This window comes from Nesoenas mayeri (genome assembly GCF_963082525.1).
Source record: "Nesoenas mayeri genome assembly, chromosome: Z".
Lineage (NCBI taxonomy): Eukaryota > Metazoa > Chordata > Aves > Columbiformes > Columbidae > Nesoenas > Nesoenas mayeri.
This window is the reverse complement of record NC_137542.1, coordinates 68,675,676-68,701,402: the sequence shown is the minus strand read 5'-3', so window position 1 is coordinate 68,701,402 and position 25,727 is coordinate 68,675,676. Positions and strand designations below refer to the sequence as shown.

The 25,727-nt window shown below is 51.1% G+C and overlaps 1 protein-coding gene across 1 annotated transcript in view; it reads left to right on the top strand.

The window, feature by feature from the left end:
• Positions 1 to 2,753: 2,753 nt before the first annotated feature.
• Positions 2,754 to 25,727, top strand: part of CNTFR (ciliary neurotrophic factor receptor) — a gene marked incomplete at its 3' end in the record, with an annotated part of 213,857 nt that continues 190,883 nt past the window's right edge. Inside the window, exon 1 of the mRNA XM_080362617.1 lies at positions 2,754 to 2,852. The remainder of the gene's footprint in view (positions 2,853 to 25,727) is intronic.

Here is a 25,727-nt window from a genome sequence, read left to right as displayed (position 1 = left end):
CCCACAGTGATGGCCTGATGCTGGCTCACCAGCTAGCAGAATCACTTCTCTGGGTCCAGCTCTGTTCCTGGACCCACTGGTGCTGCAACATTTTTCCATCGCTGTCCTCACAAAGCCACTTGCTCTCCTGACACACTTGCCAGTGGCATGCGAACACTGCTTGCTGCTTCCCCCACAGCTTTTCCTTGTTCTTTTTCAGCCAGGGCTGTAGAGATAAAGAGGAGGGGGAAAGGGGTTAAGATTTTCTTTCTTCTTTTTCCATTTTGTGACTATTTCAATCTGGTCCAGAGTCTCTGGACAGGAGGGTCATTCTCCAGATCTGCTGCAACTTGCTGAACAGTATTGGACCCATCCCCTCTCTGTTCTCAATTTTCCCTCCTGCTTTTTCAGGACCTCCTATTATCTACCACAAATTCCCCCAGAGCCACAACATGCTGCTTATTCTTCATGGATAAAACCAGGAACAATAAACAGATAATTTATTGTGGACCTTCATCTGAGACAAAACATCATAATTTCCATCCAATTAATAGTGGCTTTTAGTATCATCAATGAAAAACTAGATGAAAGCTGGCTTCCACCCAGCCCCCTTTCTCTGCTTGTGTGACACAGTCTGTGTGAAGCCAGGATTATAGGGAGAGGTGATATATTTAATTCGGTCAACATATATCCAGTTGGAACAAAACAGATCAGCTTTTGTAGGTTTGCCCCAAGATTACCATGGCTTTTTTTTTTTTTTCTTCAAAAATCAGTAAGAAACTTCTGTTGTTTTTACCACTATCATTTTCTGCAGCCCAGGAGAAGTATTAGGATGCCAGGGAAAGTGGGAACATGCCAATGGGAGTATTTCTCCCAAGTCCTCTCTGCGGAGTTTTCTTGCATGCGTTGTTTCCTGAGTCACAGGGATTTGTGTTGGGAATGCTCAGATATCTGGAAACTGAAACAGCCCTTACTGCTAACCCAAATGCTGATGTGCGGGGAGCAGCACCCTGGAGCTGCCACAAGCCCCTGGGGTGGGGGCCAGGGTAGAGGACTCCCCAGAGCTCTGCAGGGCTCCCCAAAAAGCCTCAGTGAGCGTGTGTCTCCTCCCATCACCAGCACCTAGCCCCTGGCAGGGAGCAGTCTGTTCCCCTGTGAAAATTTGTCTCTTCCAGGCTGGCAAAACAGAGGTATTTATCTGCATGCTGACAGACAAGGGGGTGATGTGGCTGGGACGGGATGTTTCCCCCAACCCCCCCACCTGATGGCATCCCCCAGCCAGTGCCACCACGGTGCCAGCTGGCCTTTTCCCAAAAGCCCCACGAGGTGTTCACAATTCCCTGTGGGGGTGGCGGGAGTTGGAGGGGTGGGAGTCCAGGGAGGGCACTTTCTCCTTGGCCTCCTGCTCTTCCTTGCCCTGAGGCCACTCGGTTGTCCTTGCTCACTCTCCCTTTGGCTCCTGCTCGTTTGGCCTCCCTGCCACTTTAATTTCAGCAATTCCTTGGAAAGAGTCATTTTCCATAACTCAGCTCACAGTGAAGCCCTCTGCCTGCCAGCTCTGCCTTCTCACACGTGTTGCTGGCATGCCCCAGCAGCACACGCCTGCACCTGCCCAGCCAGCCCTGCCTGTCCCAGTCTTCTGCACACCAAAGCCTCACACGCGGCTCCCGTCCCCCCTTGGCACGTTTCATGTTGGCACTCCCGAATTCCGTTGTGCCACATGTCTGGAGCAGGCGCCATGGCCTGGTAACCCTGGCATGGTCACCCCTGCAGCTCCTGCCTCGTTGGGAATCATTGTGACCAGCACATCCATCCTCTTCGCCCTGCAGACCCCCACATGTGTGACAGCTCAAGGAATTTACCTGCGATGGGAAATGGGGTGACCCCATCAGCCATGGGGGATCCCACAGCATGGTGGTGTGATGGATTGGCAGGGTGGGCTTGTTCGGCACACAGCAGCAGGTTGCACATAAGTGGGAAATGTGGGTGAGTGTGTGGGTTGGCTGCTTGTGCATCGCTTGTGCAAGAGGGTGTGGGAGCACAGCGTTGTGTGTGTTGGGCGTTCAGTTGTGCAGTGTGAGTGTGTGTGTGTGAGAGGGCTGTGTGGTGCTTTCATTTCAGTCCGCATCTGCTCGTGGGGTGCATTCGTTGTGCACTCTGAGAAGGTGCTTGTGCAAGGGGGTGTGGCATTCATGAGTGAGGTGTGTGCAAGGAGGTGTGCAAGTAGATGTTAGTGCAGCACCTTCATTTGGGTTTGCATCTCTTGATGGGGGGGAGTGTGCAGGGAGGGTGTGCAAGACAGTGTTGTGTGTGACTCCATGTGTGCGGGCACACACGAGTGTGCATGTACCGGGCGGTGAGCACACTGCCTTCCCTCAGGTCTGCATCTCTGGGGAGGTGGGGGCTCTCGCAGCGTGCCCCCTTGCCCACCGTGCTGTGCACAGTGTGGGTGTCTGTGTGCGTGGCTCCGGGCTCGCGGTGCTTTCACGAGTGTGCTCCGCCGTGTGCATTTGCACGGCGCGGAGAGGGAGGAAGCGTGTGTGCGGTGCCTCCCTCCGGCTCAGCATCCGCGGGGAGGTGTGTGTGTGGGGAAGCTGCGTGTCCGCAGGGGCGGCGGCCGCCCGTGGGGGTGCGGGGGGGGTGGTGCGGGCGTGGGGCGGGTGCGCGCGGCGGGGCCGGGAGCGCGTCCGCGGCGCTGTGCCGGGGGGTGCGGGCTGAGCTCATCGCTGGCTCCCCGGCGCTCCTTACCAGTGGCTTCTGCGGTCACATGGGTTATGTGCTGGAGTTTAAAAGAGCTTATAGCCCCCAAGCCGGTGCAGAAGCAGCCGGTGGTTGCATGGGGTAGAGCCGGGAGCGGCGGCGAGGAGGGCGCCGTGAGTACCGGGCAGCCGGGGCCGGTGGGCGGTGCGGGGTGTCCCCCCACCCGCGGGACAGGGCAGGGGCGGTGGGCGGGCGCGGGGGTCAGCGGAGGCGAGCCCCGGTGCCCGCCGCCGAAGTGCCGCTGCCTTTCGGGCGAGGCGAAAAGGGGAGGCGGGGGGGTGGCGGCAGCGCTTGCTGGTGTGCCCTGCCGCCGCGCACCTTTCCCCAGCGCGCCCACGCGTGTCTGCGCCCTGCCGTGGGCCGCGTGTCCGCCCCCCACGCCGCAGCCGCTGGGGCGAAGCCCACGAGGAAAAAGAATTTGTGCAACTTACTTTCCCTGCTTCGCCGTGTGTGTGCGTGTGTCCGCCCTGCGCCCGGGCCGGGCGTTCCCGGCGGGGAGGGATGGGGGACACGGGGTTGGGGCGGCCCTGCATCCGCAAGGGCAGCGGGTCCGCGGCGGGGACGTGCGGCGGGACACCCCGCAACAGCGGGGAGGGCATCGTGGCCGCCGGGAACGGCATCAGGTTGAAGGCTGGGAAGGGATGAGCCCTCCTGCCTGCTGCATTGCATGAGCAGGGCTGGAGCCGAGGTTGCGGGGTGGCTCTTTGTAAAGCGGAGCCCGTGGATTTCCTGGGCGGGAGAGCAGACTTTTTCTTCGTTTCTCCAAAGGCACAAGCTGCCCTTTCCTCTGCTGTGGCAATGCTGATTTTCCTTTTTATTTATTTTATTATTTTCTTTTTTTTGGGGGGGGTGTTGGTTTTATATAAGAAAGCGTCTGCTTGGCGCTTATGTGGAACTGCTCTCCCTGGACTAGGCAGTTCATCTCGAGCACGAGTAGGAGGGCTGCTTTCCAGAATTGCATAATACACACCGATCCCTTTGCTGCACAAACTCTCTGACATTTCCAGATCTTGGTGACTTCCCCCACTGCAATCTTTAAACCAGATTGGAACTCCAACCAGCGCATGAACTGATCTATGCTGCCTTCACTGGGGACAGAACCTGGTCTGCATGTTTTTGCTTTCCTAGCTCCTCCGGCGGTTGTTTCTTAGTCCACTAAACTTTTTTGGTATAGAGATTGGCACTTCTCTCTCTTAGAAAGCCCCTTTCTTCCCCACCCTGCGCTTGTAGACACATGTGTAGGTTCTGCACAGAGCACAGGTTTCAGAAAGGGAATTGCCTGCAAAGCTATTTGATTTCTTTTTCACCTCTCTTTGTGTTTCAGTTTATGGGATAGTCCAGGAGGTCCTTTCCTCAGATTGCTTTTTACTCAGGAACTTGCTGACTTCTGCTGGGGTTCTGCTCATTCAACTCTCACGCTGCCCACTCTATGTGTGCACACACGTTGTTTACCTCCATGAGGGACAACAGGACCTGCACAGGCTGCTGCCAGTCCTGCCAGCCATGCGTGCAGGCAGCGAGGCAGGGACACTGGCTGCCTGCAAGTATGTGGGACCAGGCGTCCTTGCTCCCAGCTCCCTGCCCTTCCGTGAGGAGTTAGAGCTTTGCTGTGACGGCTAGAGGTGTGCAAGGGATGCTCGTGTCCGACTGGGCATCTTGCTGAGACCAGGTCTTGAGACCACAGCTCACTGGGGCTCACTAGGAAGGTGGACTTTTCTGAGACAGGTTGTGCTTTGGGAATGAGAGCCCCGTGCCCAGCAGACTTATTTGCAACAGCGCTTTAGGGTAACTTCATCAGAGCCTGTTGTCTGAGCAGGCCAAGCCACGATCTGATAATCGTGCATTATCTTTGGTCTGATTTACCCCAAGAGGACCTGATCCTGCCAAAGCGCTGCATCCCCATCCCCATGGAAGGTGTTCAGCACCTCCTGGTCATGTGAAGGAAGAAGCCCTGGTACCTCTCAGAGCCACAAAGCATATGATGCACATACATATACAAATAACAGTGCAGCCAAGGCTCAGCTTTCGGAGACGTAGCTGACTCTTCGAAGCTGGCAGCAGGAGTTTTTCGGGTGCAAGCCCCGGCTCCTGGCCATTCTCAGTTAATTCCCCAGAAAGCTGGGGAATACGTGCTGCCCCAGCTCAGGCTGAGTCTGGGGCTGGGTGTGCATCTGGGAGCCTGTCTCTCTGCTCTCTCGTTTATTATTGCTGCCGCTGCCATTACGCCTGACAAATGGGAGTTGCTGAGTAATGTGCTGTTTGTGTGTAAATATCTGAGTGCTCGCAGCTGAGCTCACTCCTGCGACTTTGCAGGAAGCCGTCTCAGCACCTCTCCCCCGTGCAGACCTGGTAGAGCAAAGACATCCTTCTGCGAGGACCTTCCCACCGCTCCCAGTGGTTTTAGCCTTCACTCTCCACTGCTTCCCTGCAAACGTGAAGTCTCCATCACTCAGGTTAATGTGGAGGCCCTGCTGCGTTCCTGAGTGTGAGTCAAGGGTGGGAAAGGGCTCTGTGTGTGTGCGTGCGTGTGTGTATTGTGTGTACACCTTGGGCACGGAGGCATGGTTGCTCCCAAAGGTCCTTGTTGTAGGCAGAAAGAGTTTTGGGGACTTTGTGTGTTTTGATAGAGACAGTCATGCAAAACTAGGAAAGGAGTTTTAATCTGGATTGTTGTTTGTGGGGGGTTTTTATTTGGTTGGTTTGGTTTGGTTTGGTTTTTTTTTAATCTACCTACTCAGCCCTGAGTTTTCCTTAATTTTATCCCATTACTGCTGAAGATGCTAAATTATTCCTTCCCATATCGTTTTCATCCCATTTGCAGATTAGTATCCGACTGCTTCTGTCAGTACTTGCTCAGCCCAGCTAGACTGATCGCAGCTCTTTTAATCTGCCCTTGTAAATCAATCCCTTCTGCCTCCTGTTCATTTTTGTCGCTAGTTTTTCTGAAATCCCTCCAATTTGTCCATTTTGTGTCGGTGACGTATGCCTGGCCCTAAACATGATGTATACCAGGCATGGCAGCGTGAGGGAAGGACACCTCCTCCCCTCCCACCCCGCTGGGGCTTGTGATGCTTTGTCAGCACTGAACTGAGTTACTTCCCCATTATTCTAAGCTATAGTCTCTGCTCGGTGTTGCAGAAGAAAGCAGCATACCCAGGTCAGTGCCCTGGGGAGAATTCCTCCAAATTTTGCCGATGAGTTGCCAAGGTTTGTTTGTGTGCTGCTACTACAGGCTGGAAGGGACCGATGCGCTAGGTGCTGTCCATGGGGTGTTTCTCCCCACGAAAGCTAATAGTTGAATGAGGAGGGATAAGCAAAATAAGAGAGGGCAAGCTGCATCAGGGCTGCTGGACAGATGGGGAAACTGAGGCACGTGCATGGGCTCAACGCACGTTTCCTCTGTTCTTGTCCAGCACACGCCTTTTGTTTAGATACTCGGTCTGTGGGGTCCAGTCCCAGTTAAATACATTAGCACTGCAGCCAGCATGGGCATTTTTCTGGGAGATACTGGATCTCGCTGCTTGCTCAGAGCAGGCTGTCAGGCAGGGATGCTGAGTTCTGGGCTAGTTCTGTGCATCACTTCTCGTGCTGATGGCTAGAGCTCAATGCCACAGGTGTTCTCACGGGGGAGAAACAGGGACTTTGTGCAAAGGCAGTGGTGTCTTGCATTCATGCACTTCGCAGTTTTGTTATCCCAAACCCTGAGCTCCTAGCACCGCACGTTCTCATTAGCTGGAAGGGCCGTGCCCTTCCAGGGACCATCTATTTTTAGGAGGAGTTGTATTCTGGACAGTGTCCACCACAGATGCTCTCTGCCTCCTCCTCTTGGCCCCTCTCCAGGGACACCACTCAGGCTATCTGCTGCGGGGCAGATCTTGCTGAGGCTCTGTGGGAGCATCGCGGAAGTGGCACCATGCTTGGCACAGGGACACTCGGGGCGACTATTGCTGGCCGAGGGGTGCTCAGAAGGGCCAGTGAGTTTGCGCTGCCCTTCACCTGAACTGTTGGAAATAGCATTTAATTGTGCTGTCGGTGCCAGCAGGACACGGTGCTGGCTTTACTTGCGGGATAAGTGAGGGCACAGCCCGGGCCAGGTGGTACCTGGTGCTAGTGCCCGGTGCTGGTCCGTTCGCCAGGATGACACTAGGGGGCATGAGATCTGCTGGAATCCCTTTGTCGGGGATGGGGATGGAGGATGCAAAGCCGCTCTGGACCCTTCACCCCCTCCCTGCACATTTTGTAGGAATCCAAGTGTTAAACCTCAAAGGCTGCTCCGGGTAACTCATCCTGCAGTGAGGGCAGGATACGGCTTTCCAGATGCTGTCCCACTGGATCCATGTATCTACAACCGTGGAGCAGCACGAGTAAGGATGGGAGCGTTCAGCCAGAAAAACCTTTGAAGCAAGAAAGAGATGGACTCGGCCAGAGTGCCAGGGAGTCTCCAGAGAATTTGGGAAATCCAGGAAAATACCTATCATGATTTTAATGCCTCTCTGGAGGCATTGTCCAAAGCAGGGGTTAAGTTAGATTCAGGGATGGCTTTCAAGATGAAGCGTGTTGTGGTTTCATTTTCTGCTGGATGTTAAGTTCACGCATGATGTATCCTCAGAGTCATGTTTTCTCAAAGCAGCAGAAACTTTAGAGAGTCTGATTTAATGAATGGTTATGATCAATATGAAACATGAGGGATTGTGTGTGTATAAATATATTATACATATGTGTCCATGTATATATCTGGGTAGGGTGCAAAGAATGTGTTTTTGAAGGTATGTTTATGTATTTCTGCATACATTCAGCTGTAATATTGTCTTCTGTCCTTAAAATCTATTATTCCAGCTGTGAATGCATGTATGTATATTAAAACACTGTATACTGGAATCTCACTCTCTTGTTATAACAAACCTCGCGAAAAGCAAATAAAGAGACATTGTTCTCATAGCAGCCTTGGAAGGGCTCAATATTTATCTTCTATGAATTTTGATAGTTTTTGTTCAGCACATTTGCAGTTATGATGGTGTGGTTTTTTTGCATATCTACTTAAAATTTTGCAATAGTGGAAAACTGAAAACATTCAGATCGCTTCAGTTTATTCATTACTTAATGAAAACAGAAATCAAGCTTGTGGATTAAAATGTTGATGCTTGGTAGAATTCTGGCGTATTAATTTCTGAATGGTTAGGGTTTTTAATGCCTTCTGTCGCTGGATACCAGGCTCTTTCACTGGAACACTGCTTGTCTCTCAGGGCCCCAGGCAATATTTTTAATAGGACACTGACGCATCGCAAATACCCCCATTCTCCTAGAAGAGGCTTTGCTGACTGTTGTCAAAAGTAGCACTAGCATGGCTAGAAATGAGAGATCAGAGAAGGACGATGCTGCTGCATCGGTGCGTTTGCTTTGTGCCTCCGATGGAGGTTTTGCATCCGGCCATGCGGGTGCGGATGCGAGGGCACTTCCCCAGCTGGTTTCTGAGCCGGGGCTGATGACCAGGGGCTTATTTATTTTGAAACGCCTTACGAAGTGGAAAGAGATCTGAAAAGAAACGCCGAGTCTACTTTTAAGTCAATTAGGGATTGTATCTGAAGGCGTGACACGGTTTGAAGAGGAGAGGGTGATTTGTCTGAAGGTGTTACCTAATTAGAGGGTATAGTCAGGGCTCTAATTAGCCGTGACACCCTAAAGATGTAATCGAAGTCCTCTTGAGGCACGGCTGATCGGTCGGTGTGGCTCTGAGCTGTCTGGGCAGCGTGACCGTGCACGGCTGGGGCTGCCACCCTCTGTCAGGGAAAAGCTCAGGTGCCGGCTCTAGAAAAAGCCGTTTTCCTTCAGGTGACTTGCGATGCCCTCCGGGGCTGCTGCCAGCATCGAGTGAAGTTCATAAAGTCGCAGAATGAAAGGAAAGCTGCGGCAGATGGAAAAATTAATACTAGTGCCCATTATGTTGGAAATCTCTTTTCTCTTTTCCCCGAAGGAATTGTTTTCTGCTTGCTCCCTGCTCAGGGGAGGCTGGGGAAGGAAGGCTGGGAGGGTTTGCAATAAATGATGCTGTACTGTAGTACTCGCGTCTGTGTTTACAGTAGCTGGTGAAGGGAGCATGACCCCTCTCTTAACATTGCCTTACAGAGGGGACATGGGATCAACTGAAATCTGGCTTGCCTGGACCTGGTTGCATTTAAATACTATGCAACACACCCCACGAGCAGGGGAACTGGCAGGGGAAGCAGCACAAGAAATACTGGTGAGGGGGAGAGGCTGCTGGGAGGCTGTACCTTGATGCTAGAAGCGACTCACAGCCTGGATGTCCGCTGACCCAAAATTGGGTGGTGGGATGGTTGGTCCCCATCTGAGAGGAGGCACTGGGGGCGGCTCTCACTCCCTGCTTTTTTACCATCAAGTCAATTGATATTTAGTGAATCAGTTCTCTCCATCGTGTGAGGAGAGGACAGCGTTAGTTGCCCATTCCCACCAGCGACACTAAAAGCCAGTAGGAGGCAGGTGGAGCTGGGGAGTTGGCTTGTGGGTGAGTGTGGAGAGCAGGGCTTGTTGTCATTCTCAGTGTCAGTGAGTGAAAGCATCCTCTTCATCAGGGCTGAGATCCCCGCTGCTATCAGAGCCCTGTTGAATTGCCATGGGTTTTTGAATCTGTCCCCTTGCCACCCAAATGCCCCTGGGGGTGATGGTTTCCTCTAGGAGCAGCAATGGATGGCTCAGATCTCTTTGCGGGAAAGGAGCTACTGTTATTCCTCTCTCGATGGGAAGAGGAGATCCCTGGGGCAAGGCAGGGTCAGCTGTATGTCTCATTGGTGCTGTCACCACCCTCTCTCTACAGAGGGACCGGTGGCCAGCTTTGCTTTTGTTGGTAGTATCACAGGCCCCCTAAAGCGAACACACAACCAGGCACATCCCTGTGCCAGCAATTACTGATGGATGCGCCTGCTTTTAATTATGTAGGTGTTAAGCCAGTGAATGCATTTTGTTCACAAAGTTGCAGCCTAGTATTTTCCTGATTCTAGTGGTCTCTAGTGGCTTTCCCAGTCTCTGGAGCATGGGTGAGACTGGATGTAGTAACTTGTAGGACCCTGTCATGGATCTGCAGGGCTGACCCACCTGGCTATCCCTGCTGCATGCTATTGCCATGGATTCTCAGTCCCAGGGGACACACGCAGCTTTACATTTTGGGGTGCCATGATGCCATGTTGTAGGTGATGGATAGGGAGGTAGAGAATGCAGCTGCTTTTTTACTATTGTGCCATCTTTGCTCCAGAAATAGCTTCTTTTGGGGTGACCACCAAGGCGTCTTATTGCTACGGGCTTTGCAAATTCCCAGCAGCACAGCTACGGATGAGCCAGACTGATCCCTGCCCAAATCCTGTGCAGGCACAGCAGCTATTGCGTGCTGCATAGGATCATCTGTGAGAGGTGTAAAGTTCCCTTTGCTGGAGCTTTGCAAGCTGAGTGATGCAGAAGGAGAGATCTGTTGGTGTGTGCTCGGAGAAGGCAGGCTGGGCTGGCTTCCTCGGGGCCAGGCGCAAGCGTTCGCTTGTGAAATTAAACAATATTACATATAATAAATGAAGCTTGTGTCTGCTTCAAGTATAGGTAAGCTCTCTGCACCATGGTCCTTTCGTCCATGCCTTAAAAAATGCTGGTGATAATGAGGACACATCCTCTCCTGTGGTTAAACTGTGGTTCTCAGATGCAAAAGGCAGGTAGCCTGAGCCAGTCTTTGCCAATGTATGATTTACCCTCCTCTGTCCATCTGAAATAAGGGCTTGAAAATTAAATACTTCAAAAAAAAAAGAGACAACAAAATGCTGCTGCTCTGAGACATTCAATCAAAAAAAGCTCCATCCGGTCCTCCTGGCTTCTCCCTTAGCAAAGAGCTCTAGAAATAACACTGTTATGGCAAAGGTGCACCCACAAATAACTGTGGCTTTGGGGACAGAACAGCTTTGTTCCGGATACACCTAGACAAAGTGCATTTTGTTTTTTGGGTTTTTTTTCTCCTGAAAGGGTGGGTTGCTCTTGCTCCCTGAGGATGAGGCCCTTCAAAGCTGCCTAGGAGTGCTCAGCTTTGGACTCCTCACTGAGCCTGTTCCTTTCTCCAGCAGGCTGAACGCCTGTGTCGGTGGGAGGCTGTCTGACTTGGGAACCCAGCTGGGGGGTGGGAGAAACCGCACGGACCAGCGGCCGATGTTTTTTCACAGCTCTCCCGTGCTGCGGTTCAGAGTGGCTTCCTCTCACCCCATAGCCCGGACATGTGTGGGGTGGAGGGTTCCCCACACGTGTTGCACAGACACATTTCCGTGCTGGCTCTTTTGTGCCTGCCCACCTATTCGCAGCTGGGGGAGCTGAAGCTGTTCTTCCTTGTGATTCATTTTAAAAAAATAAATAAAATTCTCTCTCTGGATGGAGTTGTCTGTGCTTTTATTGACCTGGTTCCGGGAACGACAAGAGGCTTTTCCGTCTCCTGGATGCGTGATTTCTACAAGGGCTCTCGAGCAGGGGCTGGCCCTTGCTGCTGGTGTGTTTCCAGCTTTCCTAACATGATTAGTTTGACAGGCCCATTGGGTATGTTGGCGAGTCTAGTTTTTTTCATGCACAAAAGTAAGGACTGTGGCAGGGCACAGAGCATCCGCTGAAATCTGTGCTGCCGGGGCATATGGGCTGCACAGTGTCTGTGGTCATGTCACAGATGTGCTGTGCCATCTGGCAGAAACCCCTTGCCTTCTTGATGGAGTGTATCTATATGTCCCAACTCCCAGGACATTTTGGGGTCCCCTGGTTTGGCTGTGGTTGGAGTCATTAGCTGCTATCAACCATTTCCTATTCGCACATCCTGCTTCCTGGGCTCTAGTTTGGTGCATCTTGCCCTCCCCCAGTAACCCTGAGGCACAGCAAGTTTTTGGGGCTTGTTCAGATTGTATGAGGACCGGGAAGGGGATCATCAATGCTCTGTGTCCCTGCTCTGCACAGTGCTTTTTGCTATATAGACACTTCTGCACCCGAGCCCTCTTTGCTTTGCTTCAGCAACTTCATGTTCACCCCAGCTTGCTCCTATGCAGAGCAATGATGAAAAGTAACTTCTCCAACAGCCATGGTGGGTCCTTGACTTCAAGGGCATGCGGTATTTGTGCTCCCCAGTCTTGGCACGTCTGTCCTTGCAGTCAGGCTGGTAATGCTGTTTTTCTCTGAGTAGGGCTGCTTTATGCACAGGAGAGAACCAGTTGTGCACTAATGGACTTGGTGTCTCCCCAGGGCTGGCAGAGGGATGAAGGACAAGATGGTGTGACCTGCCCAGGTCAGAAGTGTCAATAGCAAAGGAAATGGGTTGATAATTTTGACTTTCTCTCTTACAACAAGGAACTGGGATGGTCTGACTTTAGGTCTAGGACCCAAACAAGAGGTTTGGTGTATTGCACATCTGCATTTAGGCTTGGAGGGTTCCCCAAGGCTTCTTGCTATAGCACAAGGCTTTTTGCTACAGTACATTACCAGGGTCAGCCTTTAACCTTACCACCACCTGGTGTTGCAGGAAAGCATCATTGCCTGCAAAGAGGGGAAAGTCAAACCTGGAATGACTCTGGGATTTCCTTGAGGTCCCAGAGCAGAGCTGGTGGCAGAAAACCAGATTTCTGGAGTTGCTGACAGCTCATGCCAGCTGTGGGACATATTAGTAAATACCCTGTGTAGACCAAAGCAGGGCATCCATCTCTCTGTGCAGCACTGTATGCTTATCTGTCTGTCTGTCTCTAGTTCTTCTGGCAGCTGAGCCCCTGAGATGACATTTAAAGGCTTTACATTATTTCTCTCTGGCCAGTTCCAGATGAAATTTGCTGAGCTGTCAAGCTGAAGATGCTTTTCTCCTAAGTGCTGGCCCTGCAATGGCTCACCCTGCTCCATCCCTTCATTGAAAGGGTCCAGCTGGGTTCCTCCTGCCTCTGCTGTCACTGGCAAAAACAGGTGGAGGCTGGAACAACAGCTCAGCTGGTGGATGCATGAAGAGAAACCAATTTTAACTTCCTTTTTCCCTGTTGCTCAAGCCATGCTGGAATTCAGCTGGTGATGGGTGTTCAAAAGCAGCCAATAGAGCCAGGGCTCATGCTGGAAAAAGGGTGCTGGGATAAAGATGGCAATGATAGGGATTTGCATGGAATGCTTTCTTCCTCCTCCAGCCGCGTCTGACCTGGGTGTTAGTGGTGAGCATGTGTGTGATGAGCCTGTGAGTTCTCAGCCGAGTCCCAGTAGGCTGCATGTCTGCCTTGAGACAACCAGGGCGAGTGACAGTAATCAGCGGCTTGCCTGCTGGATTTCAGCAAGGAGGGCAAGCACTTGTCCATGCATGGTGAGTAAATTGCTCTCTTGTCCCTGTAGGCTGTCACTCTAAGGCTTTGCCATGCTCTGCTGGCAGGAAGCAGCACCAGAGGATGCCCCTACTGCTGCTGTCTGCCTTGGGGACAAGCACAGACACGTGTCTCCAGCTGGAAGTTAGCTTGGGAAGCAGAGAACCCTCCCCAGAACATGCATTTGCAAGCTCTGGTGTGTCGTAGTCCCTTCAGAGCAGTCGCAACCTTCTGCCATCATGTGAGCTGGGAGGTTGCTGGGTTCAGTGCCTGTTTCCCAGCATGAAAATGTGATGGTGTCACCTCTGCTCTGGAGCAGCAGAGAGCAGGGATGGCTGCACATGCTGGAGCTACAGATGTCCCTTGGTCCCAGTCCCTGAAACCGGTTCCAGCTTTGGTCCTCAGCACATTTTTGAGGGCTTTGTGCAGTGTGATTTTAACCCCTTTGTCTTGTGCAAGCCTCCTCCCTCATCGGGCTGATGATGAAGTCAGTCCTGAGACAGATGTATTTTTCTGGCTTTTGCCAGGCTCTCATCTCTCACTTGATGCCCACCAAATCCTTCACAGTGTCTGTTGGGAGCTGCCTGAGCTCTATCTGAGCAGCATTTTCCAGGAGGGACGGCAGTTCAGAGGATCCCATGTAACTCAGTAGGGTGATGCCAGTCTAACCCAGCTGGTGGCCCTCTTGCAGCCCTGGCACTCACTGCCATGCCCAGGGAGGACACCAAGCAGCTGCTCAACAGCAGAGACATGAAATGACCTGCATCTTGGCTTTTAAGGGTAGAGTCAGCACATGTGGATGGAGCAAGACTGTGACACAAGCAATTACAGTGTTAGCTTCAGTGACCAGAAGCCTGAGGTTGTTCCTGTCACCCAGGCTAGGAGATGGGAGGAATTTAATTATCATTCTAACTTCTTCCAGAAGCAGCTCAGATGCCTCAGCAACACACAACTTTCTAGATTTGAAAGAGGGGGAGAGAAAAAACAAAGGACCTCTCCTTTTGCTGAGTCTCGGCCAGTTAACCCTTTCAGCCATGCTGTACCCAGATGGTGTGGCCAGCCTCCCTGGGGCTGAAGATCCTCTCTGAAGACACGCTCTGGCACAGCCATGCCAAGAGAACAGCAGGGCAGCATCTCCTCCCTTCTGCAGAGGTGGGATCTGCTGTAGGTAGAGCCTGCATCCTAGTAGTGCTCGGTTTCAAAGCCCTCCCTCCTCGCTGTCCCCCTGCAATTGCTGCTGTGGACATTAATTTTTCCCAGATTTCTGCTTCCCTTTGAATATCTCTGCTATGGATCATTTTCCTTGCATGTGTTAGCTGGTATTTTCCCAAAGCTGAATCTTGTGCTATTTCCTGCCTGTCTTGCTATAATTCCTCTTGCTCCCTTTTCTATTATGCCTAAACCCACCTTGATTTTTGTTTCTGCTCTCTTTGGGTGAGACTGTTTGCCCCTCATGTTCTGAAAGTTTGCAAGAGGGAAAGGAACTGGCCGTTTAAAAGATGAGAAGTCCTGCCCATCTGTGTCTTGCTTAGTACCTCCCCAGCTAGAGAAGAGTGACTCCAGTCCAATGACAGCCAGGGTGGGAGGATAAATCAGGTGTGTTAGGGGTGGGGAGGGCTCTGTAGGAAGGGAAGGGTTGTGGGATTGGCACTGGCAGTTTTCTGTGGCTGTGGGGTGAAGCTCCTCGTTGCAGTGGTGACTGGAGGTAAGCTGAGAGCTCCTATACTGGGAGGTCTGATGGACCAAGAGGCAAAGAGGATATAAGGATGAGGCTGTAAGGCCAGGGTAGATAAGAGGGGTGTCTTCTCTGTGGTGGTGTAGTTGGGGTTTCATGTTGGTGGGCATGGGGGACATAGAAAATATTTGGCTTGTCCTTTAGCAGTGTTTTTCCACGGTTCTCTGTAGCTTCCCCAGTGGAAACTTTTTTTACGCTCGAAGTCACCCCTGTGCAATCTATTCCTCAAGCTGTGTGTGCTGCTCAAGCTGGGGCTGTATGGGAAGTGTGTGATAACTTTTTTGTGGCTCCTTGTTTAGGTCTTGCCTTCTTAATTGCTAGTTGTAGCTTTTATCTCTTGCAGCTGCTGCTCTTGCTGTTTGTCTCCCCTGAAGGAGAAGGGAATAGCAATAAGGGGAATAGGATTACTGCACACCCCTCATCCCCACTGTGTGCCCTGAGCTGGGGCTGGAGCATCCCTGGTGTTGGGTCTCCTTGCTTTGCCCTGGTTCTCACGCAGCTGACTGTGCTGGGACATCTCCAAAAGGGGTGGGCAGCCTTGTTTGCAGGAGGAAGCAGAAATGGGGCAGGGGGTGTGCTTCTCAGAGGATGGAGTGGAAGGGGTGGCTTTTCACATCTGGAGCAATGAGCCTCTTTGTGCACCCATTTCTTAGACCTTACCTTTCCTTGTACCCTTCATCAAAGTAGCAGGACAACACTCCTTTTCCCAAAGCCCAGTCGGTGCAAGGGGACCACTGCATCATGCTACAAGCTCCAGGAGCCAGACAGCGGCTTAAACACTAAATATATCTGCTGCTGCAGCTCTTGGCTTCTACAGAAATAAATCTTGCAGAGGTAACTTTCTGCTGTGCAGTTCTCAGGGCTGGCTCTGCTGTGGTTTCCACTAAGATAGTATTTGGCTAACACAGCCAAACATGAGTGGAACAAGCCTGGAGCTGTATAGAAAATGATAAGATAAGGTAGGGTTATGATTTGCCTGTCTGATCCTGAAGCTTTGTGCATTATTTAGTGTGTGTAGCAGGAGGTCAGTAGCCTCCTGATAATTTTCATTAGATTAGTTGGGCAGGATAATCACCTGCTCAGGAAAAAACAACTTAACACTGTCTGTTCAATAGTTGGGGTTTAACTGAAAATAAATAGTCTTGTAATTATAAGGACATTGTCAAGGTCAAGAGGCTCAAAGGCTCACTTTCTTTTTTTCCTCTGGTATGTTTACAGAGATCCTGCAATTCTTTGTGATTTTTTTTTTTTTTCCCCTTTTCTTCTCTCAAATTCAAACCAAGAGCTTCAAAGCTCTTAAAGGAAATTCAACACTTCCACAGCAGTGGACGTGAGTGGTGTTGCAATCGCCAAGTGGTGCTTGTGCCCCGCTGCAGCTGAGTGACCCCATGCTAATGAGCAGGGCACTCGCTAGTGAGATGGAGTGCCAGCACGAGCAGACCTGATCGGGGCAGAGATGCTCTTCCCTCCTCATTTGTGCTAATTATGGGATGGATCCATCCCAGAAGATCAGGCTGTGCACTACACTCTTCCACATTAGCAGGGAGCATCAGTGGTCAGCCCAGTACAAGTGCCACCCTGTAGGAATGAGATTGTGCATCAGCTACTGGGGGTGATTTTGCTGCTGTAGTTAGCTGCTGTTTTCAGAGAGCCCAGGAGGGAAAAGGTGGGAGTGAACCTGATGCTCTGCAAGGGGAAGCAAATAAGATATTAAAGCTAGAGTTGGTGCTTGTGCACTACTGAAAAGCCTACCCTTTTCCACCCTGGAAGTGGCTATGTTTGCTATTTATCTTCCTTGATTGCATGCAGAAAATAAAGCCTGGAGGGATCTTTGTAACCATCTAATCTGGCTGGCTACAGGACCAAAGTTTGCTGGGTGAGATGTGGGCACAGGTTGCAGGTGCTTAGGGTGTGTTCAGAGTTCACCTAGCAAACTTTGAGTGCCCAAAGTGATGGAGAGCTTGTTATGTCTGTGCTGAGTGCTTTGGTTCCTTGGCAGTGCATTGCAATGGCAGGTAGCCTTGCTTTGAAGCAAGCAGTGGTGTGGGATAAATGGGAGAAGATCTCAGCTCACTGTCTTGAGCTCAGCTGTGAGCCAGGAGAGCTGCTGGCTGCACAGGGAGACTTCAAACCCAGTAACCTGTGTGGCAGAAGAGACAGCAGTTGCATGCTTGTGCCAGCTATGCATGTCTCTGCCATGGAACAAGTGAGCTGCTGATGTGGCCAGGTGAGCTAGTGCATTGAGTCCTTGCTGCTTTCAGATTTTGTTTTTCCCCAATGTAATCGCTCATAATTGGGGATTCTCATCAGCGTAGCTGGTAGGGATCACGCTCAGTCCTTCTTCACAGGAATCCGCTGCTCTCCCCCGTCACAGGCTTTGATGGATGCCCCAGGCAAAGAGAGGGCACAGCTTGGCCTGATGTGCCAAGTGACGGATCGCGTGGTCTGATGACTGACGGCACGCGTCCTGTGGCAGGCGTGCGGGTCTCCCTCGCCCTTCTTCTGCAGGAGTTGGGAGGAGAGGGGGCTGCCTTGACAGCTTGTTTTGAAAGCAAAATATCTCCAGGGCTGGATTGCTGGATTTTTTTTTTTTTTTCCTCCTCTCCACATCATATACCCCCCCCACCTTTTTCTTCTTCGCTTGACAGAAAAAGCATAACTTGTCTTTGTTTAATTGGTGCTTTGTGCCTGTCTCCTGCCAGAACTCAGCGGAGAGGGGGCTGGCTGGATCAAAACGGCTCGAAGTTGGGAAGCTGTTATATGTCTGGCCTGCCTGTTTAAAACAAACCAAAAAAAAAAAATCAACTTTTATTTCTCTCCCACACTCACAGTGGTAAGCTAGCCCGTTGTGCACCATAAAAGCAAAGTGGCAGGTGCTGTTGTAAGCCCTGTGCAGAAGACACCCCGTTGGAGGAACCCGATTGATGCAGGGAGCGTGCAGCTGAGCGCCAGCGAGACGGTGCACTGCACGCTTGACCTTCTGCTGAGCATGGGGTTTGGAGCATCTAATTGGCATCTTCTTGTAAGGCTTCAGACTGCTTCATGACCTTACAAATAAGACCCGCTGGTGCCTGGAACACAAAACAAATGCATCGCAGCTCAAGCGGGAAATGGCTCTGCCATGCAGTGGCATGCCGGCAGCAGGACGAGCTTCTTACATAGATGCTTCCTATGTAAGCAGGGTTAGAGCAGTGCCCCCAGCTTTCCGTGAGGATTCCTTCAACCACCTTGTTTTGGTTTCCATCTCCTTTGAATATCTGCAATGACCTGAGGCCACATAGTGTCTCCCTGGGGAGGTGGCATATCTGTGGGGGACTCCATGCACTTGTGCTGTCTTCAAGCACTACTTCTGGCAGAAAACAGAATCGAGTTGCCTGCACTGCGACCTGCTGGAACTGTTGCAGGCTGGGCTCTCTCTGGTCTTTGCAGAGCAAAACCGGTGAAATAGTTTGCTGCAATATGTGGGTCATGCCTGGCTGAGCACTCTTTGCTTTAAGGGATTGCAGCTCCTTCTCTGGACTCCTGGAAGGGCCTGTATGTCTCCTTGTGCTGCTTGTTTCAGCCCTGTATGTTGAGGTGCTTGGGTCAACAGCCTTTCTTAGGGGATAGGGTATGGACTAGTTGTCCCTTTGAAGTCCCTTCCAGCTGGTTCCATCCCTGTGCAAGGTGACAGCAGGGAAGTAAATTTTTGTCTCTACTTTGGAGTTTGCCCTTCCCCAGCCAGAGGCAGGGGCAAGGCAGCAGCTGGTTCTGGTTTGGGGGCATAGGCTAGCCCTGCTGGGCTGTGCTTCTAGCTCTCTGCCTTGCAGAAGCATAGGTAGCTCTTGGTGCAGACTAACCCTGGTGCATGTGGGGCAGAGGAAATGGAGTTGATTGGAAGTGGCTTCGCAGCACTTGCTTGGTCACTTCTGAGGCACCAGAGCACACCTGGTGCTGCGGCAATGCTTCTGTAGGTGTTTGTGGAGCTCCTTATCAGTATGACGGGAGCAACGCATAAAGTGGCTTGTCTTTGAACATTAGGCTGTCCTGTGGGCACCTTGAGGAACCCTGTTATAGGTGGTGAGGAGTTTTTTCCTTTGGGGGAAAGGGGATTCTTGGGAAGGAGCTTTTGTAGGAGGATGCAGAGAGATGCGTATTTGCAGCTGGAGACTGGTGGGATCTTAGTAGGGCCCATTTGCCCAAGGAAAGATGACTGCGGTGATGGGCATGTGAGAAACTGTCACCCTGGAGGAGCTGGGTGCAGCTGGAGGGGCAGTGGTGTTATAGGTGATGCCATTGGGCCAGCAGGTACCATGGTGAGCAGGTGGTGGTCAGGATGGGAGCATAGTTGCTGTGGAGGCATTTGGAGAGAGAACTGGTAAACTGGCTTTTGCTGGGCTGAATTGGATGTGACAGCCAGATCTCCATGAGACGTCAGAGTGATACTGCTACAACTCACTTTGCACAGCTGCCAAAGGGCTGTGTGTGGGGTCTCCTTAATGTTTGGTGGGTACTTGCCTACTGAGAAGAGTGGAAAGGACTAGTGCTGAGTCCTGGCTGGACTGATGCAAGTCCAGTGTCCCTTTACTGTCCATGGTGAATGCTGCTGTTACAATGATCTTACCCCACTCTTGAGACAGGCAAGGAGGTGAAATGTTGTCTATGAGAAACTGAATCCCTGATGGGTTGCACATGTTGTGAGAGACAGGGCTGGATGCCCAAAGGAAGACGTATTTGAGGGAAGTAGACCCTTGGGGCATGTTCCTTATTGTATTTTGTATGGGAGCTTTGGACCCTCTTATGGGAGGGAAGGAAAAACAAATAGCAGCTCTGTCACAGTAAAATCCTAAATTGCCAAATCATCTTGTCCAAGGCTATCCGCGCTCTGCATGTAGGTTTTTTCTTCACTTTTTTTGGTAGTGCTCCAGGCGTGTTGCCTCGGGGGTGGTCTCTGTCTTCCATCCACAGCCCTTCTTCTTGCAGCCACCCAGAGCCTTTCCCAGCTTGTTCTCTGCTCTGAGCTGAGCAGGGCATTGATGCTCCAGATCTGTCCTGCTTCTGAATTTGCAGAATTTATTCAGCAAATTGGTATTTCAGACCCTCTCCAGAGTTGACTGTATTGATCTGTGAGTGTGGGAGAAGCCAGCAGACACTTTGGTGGGCCACTCTATTTTTAGCTCCAGGTCTGCAGCCGCAGGGCCCCCACCTCACCATGCTGACAGTTGTGGTTGCCCTCCTTGGGGATGTCTGAAGGAGAGCAGGGCACGGTCATCTAACCTGGTAGTTTAAGGAATAACGTGATGAATCTTTTCAGCTTTTCCTTCTGACCCTCCTTCTACCTGTGCTTTAGTTATTGTGTTCTTGCCAGTGGAAAATAACTGGTATATACCTATTCTTAAGTTCCTGAGGAGCCTTAACCTTATATACAGGCTGGAAATACTGTACTACCATAGGGTAGAAATTGAGGGCTGCAATAATTCCAGCATTGCACTGTAGCCTCTGGGGAGCAGCTGACTGCTTTCCTGGGACAAATGCTTTGTTAGTATGTTCCTGCAGCAGATGTGTGATGGACAGTAGCTTCTCTGCCCTGAGTCTGGGAAGAAGGCTGTGGGGAAAAAGGAAAGTGAGAAGTGATGCCCTCTAGCTGAGGAGATTTGGTTGGGAGCTTTGTGTGTTGCACCTTGCTCTGAGAACTAACTTTCTGCTCCTTCAGCATGGTGACAGGTCAGCTGGCTGCACACTCTTGCTGTTTGTGCCTTTCCAGGTGGAGAAGGTGTGGGGTGCAGAGGAGGGGATGAGAGAATCATAGAGTAGTTTGATTTGGAAGGGACCTTCACAGGTCATCTTGTCCAACCCCCCCAGCAATAAGCAGGGACATCTTCAACTGGATCAGGTTGCTCAGAGCCCCGTCCAGCCTGGCCTTGAATGTCTTCAGGGATGGGGCATTGACCACCTCTCTGGGCAACCTGTGCCAGTGTGTCACCACCCTTATTGTAAAAAATTTCTTCCTCACATCTAGCCCCTTCCTGCATCCCTCTTCCCCATCAGTGGGATTCAAAGCTGGAGTGAGAGTCCTTGCAGAGGTGATCAGGGAGACCTAATTGCCCCTCTTCCCAAGGCTCCTGCCTGTGTTAACGACCTGTAATGGGATGGGTTGTGTTAGCCTATTAAGCCCCAATGGGGTTCCTCGTCGACTTAAAAGTGTGAGGAATTTCACTCAACCATGTTAAAACATTTCCACCCCCTTTAATAGCTTCATGCATCGATTTAACCCTATGGCAGCTGGGGTTGTTTGTGGGGGAAAAGCCATCTGGCTCTCCCCAGCCTCCTGTCCTGCCCTCATGCAGCTACTTTGGCCAGTGTTTGCATTTCTGGGGGATCTTATTAGCAGGAGGGCTGCTCTAGCTCTTGCCTTTGCAGTTATCCCAGTGCCTGGCTCGGCAGAGCCGGTGTGGGAAGCAATTTTCCTTCCATCGTGCTGAGCGTGGCCTGGCTTTGCTGCTTTTAATGAGACTAATTTTGCCCTGGCTTGTATCAGCCGCGGCCCACCTGTGCTGCCAATTACACTGGCGGATTTGGTGTGACCTGCGGAGCTGGGATCAGGGTGTCCCAGGTTTTAAGTGTTTCTTCGGAGCCGCAAGGTGTGAAAAATCTCACCAGTGTTGAAACAGAGAGGGGTGGGGGAAGCAGCTCGCTGGGTTATGAAAGACCTAAGGACATGCCAATATCAGGTGCTGTTGATCCCTGGGGAATTTAGAGAATCAAGAGCTTGCTAATTGCAGGCATGTTGCCAGCATGTTGGGAAAGAAATTCTCCTTAATCACAGGTTGCATGCCCTATTTTTTTTTTTTTCTGTTATTGAATTAGTTAAATGTGTATTGTAACACCTCGGAGCCTGGGTAGGCTCCGTGTGTAGACCTGAAGTGTGTGACTGTGTGCAAACACACCTACGGGGCTCTGCGGGAGCGAGGGTTGTAGTTCTGATACATAAACACTGTGCATCTGTCACACATTTCCCATTTCTGGAGAAGCTGGCATGCAGGCCAGCATGTGTCTTGCTCACACTGACCCCGGCACAGACCAAGATGAGCTTTCTGCAGTGTCCATATAGCCGTGACTTCCTTCTGGCTGGTGGCTGATGCTCAAATTTGTTCCTGCCTTCTTGTAATAACTGTTGTTGTCATGGTTTCAGGCATTGCAGGAAAGGTTTGAAGGAGAATGTTGGCTGGACTGGTGTTATCTCCCATTCTTTGGGGCTGTCAGGCAAAAGGCAGTGGCAGGGATGTGGAAATTGGGGTAGCTGGGTCAATGCAGCTCCAGCAAGGCCTTTCTTGGGGCTCGGTGCCTGTGCTGATATTTCTGCATCGATGAGCAGCCCCTGTGTGCGAAGGTACTGATATCTGAGGCATGCATTTAAAGTTTCGACTGGTTTGAGATGTTCTGATAGGGCCCAGTATCTGAGGGCTGGGAGCAGATGCAGTATTCTGGAGGCTGGCTGGTTACTGCGGTCACTTGGAGGGTGCTGTGGTCCTGTCTTGGTGCAGAGCAGGAGGTACAGAGCACAGGGAGAGCAATCACTTGTCAACATGGCTGCATGCAAGATGTCTTACAGCAAAAACAACTTGTGGCAAATCTTTTGTTGAGGTTTCTGGTGAGGGGAGCAGCTTGTGTTGTTGCTAGTAACCAGTGCTCAAAAGGCCATACACAAGGGTATGTGGTGAATCTTGGGGCAGAAGCTGTGCTGCCTCTTGTTCCACGTGTGGGTCAGCTGTCCCCTTGGTGGGTCATTCAGAAGTGCTGTGCTTTGTAATTAATACCTCTGCAATTAGGTTCAAGGAAGAGAGCTCTGCATTTTCAAGGTGGGGCAGTCAGAGGGAGAGCCACAAATGAGCAAGGAGGTGTTTGCAGGCTGTGTCCTCAAAGGGGCAAGGGGGTGGGGGAGGTGGAATTGATGCTCTTGGAAGAAATGTGAAGATCCTGTTGATGAAATGAAGACTAGCTTCTATTTCAAAGGTTTAGACCGCTGGACACTCTGGCATAGTGTGGCCTGGGTCTATTTTCTGTTGGCAAGGATATTCTTGTAAATGGAAATGCTGGCCTGGGTGACTTTCTGTGTCTGGCTGTCGGAAGAAATGTGCTGAGACAAAACAAGCGTTTCCAGAGCTAGGCTTTTGGGCTTGGGGTCTGTTGATATCCCTACTGAGATGCTGGGGTTGGCAGCCAGGCTGCAGTCTTTCTCGAGTGCCTGGGCTTGGTCCCATTCCAGGCCCATCAGACCACTTGTGATATGAGCTTGCTTCTGACTCTGAAGGTCAAATGGCTTGCAGCAGGGTGACAAAGGAGCCCTTGATCTGAAAGCGAGATTGTTCTTGTGCCTCGCCCCAGGAGGGGTCTTGTGGGCTGGGATGCATGCTAGCTGAAAGGAATGCTTAAAATGTTCTTTCTTTGCTCTTGTCAAAAGCCCTTGCAAATGTGAATCAAAATATCTGCCCCAGTGCTTTCCTGCTGCATGCTTTAGCCTGGCTTATTCCCTGAGAATGGCTTGATCAGTGCCGCCAAATGTCCTGGGGTTCTGTCCCTGATAGCCAACAGTAGTGGACATGCAAAAAGAGGTGTAAAAATAGGGTGAACATGCACTGGTGTAGCTACAACATGTGACAACGGTCTGTGGCTTAAATGTCTTCAACTAGGAGTAAAGAAGAGGGGTTTTTTGTTTGTTTTTTTCCCTTCTGCTGTGGATTTGTCTGAATGCATAGATTCAAGAAAACATGTCTTGATCACACGCAGCATCCTCCAGCTGGGGATCCCACTGCTTTGCTATACCTCTTGCAAAGAGATGGTCCTTTCTGAGTTCGGAACCTGCTGCCTGCTGGCTTTTTCTGCCTCCTGCTGGGTGGGCTTGGGTGCTGTCAAAGGCTGAGTGGGAGACATGCCTCACACTCCCCAGTGCAGAGTCTGTGCTTGTGTACCTCCAGCTCTGTACCTACAAGGTGTCCTCCAGGAAGGCTCTCTGTTATGAGGAGTCTTGTATGATGCTGTGCACCCCAGCCTTATGCTGCATCCCTTTTTTGCCCATGGTACAACCCTTTTCTGCCAACCTGTGCCTCATCTGATGTCTCCTGGCACGTGTTTCATGCTGTGCCGGAGATGTCAGGTTGTCAGATGTCAGGTTGCACTTCTCCACCGCTGATGTGTGACAGCTGAAATATCAGCCTTTTTCTGTAGGGAGGCAGTGGCTGCAACCCCTGGTATCAATACAGGCTGGGGGGATGAAAGGATTGAGAGCAGCCCTGCTGAGAAGGACTTGGGGGTACTGGTGGATGAAAAGCTGGACGTGACTGGCAATATGCGCTCACAGCCCAGAAGGCCAGTTGTATCTTGGGTTGCATCAAAAGCAGCGTGTCCAGCAGGTGGAGGGAGGTGATTCTGCCCCTCTGCTCCACTCTGGTGAGACACCACCTGGAGTCCTGTATCCAGCTCTGGAGCCCTCAGTGCAAGACAGACATGGACATGTTGGAGAGGGGCCAGAGGAGCCACAGAAATGATCAGAGGGCTGGAACAGCTCTGCTGTGAGGACAGGCTGAGAGAGTTGGGGTGTTCAGCCTGGAGAAGGCTCCAGGGAGACCTTATTGTGGCCTTTCAGTACTTGAAAGGGGTCTATAAGAAAGATGGGGACAGACTTTTCAGCAGGGTCTGTTGTGATAGGACAAGGCATGATGGTTTTAAACTGATGGAGAGAATATTCAAGCTAAACATTAGGAAGAAATTTTTTACAATTAGGGTGGTGACACACTGGCCCAGGTTGCCCAGAGAAGTGGTTGATGCCCCATCCCTGGAGACATTCAAGGCCAGGCTGGATGGAGCTCTGAGCAACCTGATCTAGTTGAAGATGTCTCTGCATGAAGGGTTGGACTAGATGACCTTTGAAGCTCCTTTCCAATCCAAACTGTTCCATGATTCTGTGCAGCTGGGTATAAGGTTCTGGGTATAAGATATAAGGTGTTCCTGGGGTTCCTCATGTCAGGCTGTTTTGCTGCAGCCATGAGGCACAGCCCAGCAGCACGTTACTGAGACTTTCCCTGTCTCTTTCTGTTCTTGGAGCTTTGTTCAATTACTTTTTGGCAATAAAGGAACTAAAGGCTCTCTTACTGGGCAAATAAAATATCAACATCTCAGCCTGAAAAATACCTCATAAATTTCTCCATACAACTTTAAATTAAAAAAGAAAAGCTGTGAACTGGCAGCACCCATTCCAGTGAGCTTCTGACAGTGCCCTTGTGATGGGGAAGAAGAGGGATTGAGGTGACTTCTGCATTTCAAGATGTTTTGCTGGGGCTGGATGGAGGCTGTGATCACTAGATTAATCATCCAGTCTTAACCCATTGGTGATGGTGTGTTAATTACTGCCATCATGTCTTAAGGTGACATACTAGGGGGACATGTCATAGCCTCAGCTTCTTGCAGGCTTCCATGATCATGACTATCATTCTTGTCACATAAGCTGTAAATTGAAGGCAGTGTGCCGGTCCCTGGGAGGCGATGAGTCTACTTATGCATGTCAAAGGGCTTGCCAGTTGGAGTAACTGGTGGCTGGTATTGCATATATAGCCTGATATGCAAGCTACCTGTTTTTTCTCCTGCTGCAACTGTGGCTTTCTACCATCTGCTTGTTCTTGAGCTGCAGAGCATGGCCCTTGTCCTGAGCAGTGGTATACAAGGATGTTTGCCGAGCAGGGATGAGCTGCCTTGTGCCCAGATGGGAAGCACCAGCAGGAAATATGCTGGGAGCTCCCATCTGCACCATCTACCTGTTGTGCTTTGCTGGGAGTGATGCTCAGGCAGATGGGAGTATTTTGCTCTTGCTCCCCAGCTGCTCTAGGCCTGTACTGCTGAGCTGCCAGCAGAAAGCTATTTGCAGTCTCTTGCTCCCT